This window comes from Scylla paramamosain, chromosome 12 (assembly GCF_035594125.1).
Source record: "Scylla paramamosain isolate STU-SP2022 chromosome 12, ASM3559412v1, whole genome shotgun sequence".
NCBI classification, from domain to species: domain Eukaryota; kingdom Metazoa; phylum Arthropoda; class Malacostraca; order Decapoda; family Portunidae; genus Scylla; species Scylla paramamosain.
In genome coordinates, this window is record NC_087162.1 from 9,800,001 (window position 1) to 9,802,238 (window position 2,238).

Below are 2,238 nucleotides of genomic sequence, written 5' to 3' on the forward strand. Positions count from 1 at the left end.
CAGTCGCTGCATAAAATATACATAATTATATACACTTATCATCACTCTCCATAAACTTATGCAATCTTTTTTTTTTAATCACCACTGACTCGATCCTAACTGCCTGATTACTGAGTTTATTCTAGTCATCTACCACAATTTCAGGAGCAATTTCTTCAGGTCACTTTTTTTTCTTTTTAATAAAAAATTACCAAACTGAAAGCCGTTGCCACGTATTGAGACAAACCTAAACCAAACGCATCAAGTACTATTTGTTCCCTACCTTTCCTCTTAACATGGTTCAGAAGCATACACTTCTTATCCTAAACCACTTAAAACAGAGCATTGCTGTTTAATTCTTTCTGACATAGCATTTCTCATAAATACATCACTTACATACTTTGAAATTCACCTAAAACAGAGACTTACTGTTTCCTAATATCTAGTGTCCTGTTGTCCAAAAATATTAACTGTTCCGGGAGGTGCTTCTGCATATACTCGTACACCTGTCCGAGAGGCGAGTGAGAACCGTGAAGTCAGAGTGCAGCCTTTGATCATTTCAGAGCAAACACAACCACCCAGTGACCCGGTGAATTGAGAGAAAGAATGTGCCAATTTCTTTCGTCCTAATTCTGCAGTAAGTCATGTATGAATAACTGACTGAGGAGACACATAAATTAATCCAAACATGATCAGCGGGGATTCCACCTCAAAGCGAGAGACCGAGAGGTTAAAAGTATGCAAGGATGTACTGATAAAGAATCTTTCCATTTAACTTTCGCTTGGCATTACAAGTATCATAATGTGTGTGTGTGTGTGTGTGTGTGTGTGTGTGTGTGTGTGTGTGTGTGTGTGTGTGTCACTGTTTGCATTCATTTTTCTCCCTATAATATTTGTAACTAACTAAATAACCCAAAGAAAGGCAAAATTCTTTACATTTCTTGCTGTAAAAACTAAGGTTCCTCAATTACTAAATTAACTTAACTATAAACTCAAACACCGTCAAACTTAATTACATATTTATACAGGTGCCGAGAATGACCGAGTAGAAGAAAAAAAAAAAAACTTAGACTAATTAAATACCATTCACCTAAACATCTTTCTCGGGACTAGTACTTGGAGACAAATTACTCCCTACACGTTAAATTGGTAGAAAGTGGGAGAAGAGAAGGGAAGGGAAGGGTAAGGAAGAGTAGGGAGGGAAAAATACGAGTAAAAGGAAAAAAATGGAATGAAAAAAAGGAAGAAAAGGGAACAGAAGGTAAGAAGAGTGAGAAAAAGGAAATGGAAGAAAAGAAAAAAGAAAAAGGAATTAAAGTTAAAATAATAGAAGGAAAGGGCACAAAGAAAGGGAACAGAACAGGAGGGAAGGAAGTTAAAGAAAGCAAAGGAACACACCAAAGTGCAAGAGGATGAAAATTTGTGAAAAAAAAGGAAGGTGACGAAGGAAAGGGAAGAAGGGAAGGAATTTGTAGAGCACGTATATGAGAAATCACGGAAAAGCAGAATATGAAAGAGAAAACGAAGGAAAGTAAAGAGGATGAGGATAAGGAGATAAACGAAAGGAAAGTAGGGAAAAAGAGTAAATTATGACAAAAAATTAGGAAGGGGAAAGCAGAAAATAAGGGAATTAATGCATGAAAATTAAGGAAAAGTGAGATAAGGATAAATGAGAGTACATAGGAAACTAATAAAACTAAAAGAAAAGAAATAAAAAGTAAAAGGTGGAGAAGGGGATAGAAGATAGGAGAGTAAATGGAAAGGACTGATGGGGGAAAAAAAAAAAAACATAAAGTGGAGGAAAAAAGTTTTGTGAAAAAGCGCATGATTGATCAGAATAGATGAAAATGTCACAGCGAATATTTCAGGATGTGTGTGTGTGTGTGTGTGTGTGTGTGTGTGTGTGTGTGTGTGTGTGTGTGTGTGTGTGTGTGTGTGTGTGTGTGTGTGTGTGTGTGTGTGTGTGTGTTTGTCAGAATAACGAGACCAATTTCGTTAACTCAAAACCTATTTGGAGCAATTTTTTAACCCTTGTCTCCTATAATGTTCCGGGCTTCTCCTCTTTTGAAATCTCTAACCAATATTTATTCCTTTCGCAACAGTATAAAACACACACACACACACACACACACACACACACTTAAAAATAAAGCTGTCCCACTTAAATATATAAAAAAAAAAAGCATATAGATTTGCCCTCGTGATCGTCAATAAAATATCAACTTTATCTCATTTCACTGCAAAGAAAAAAATAAATAA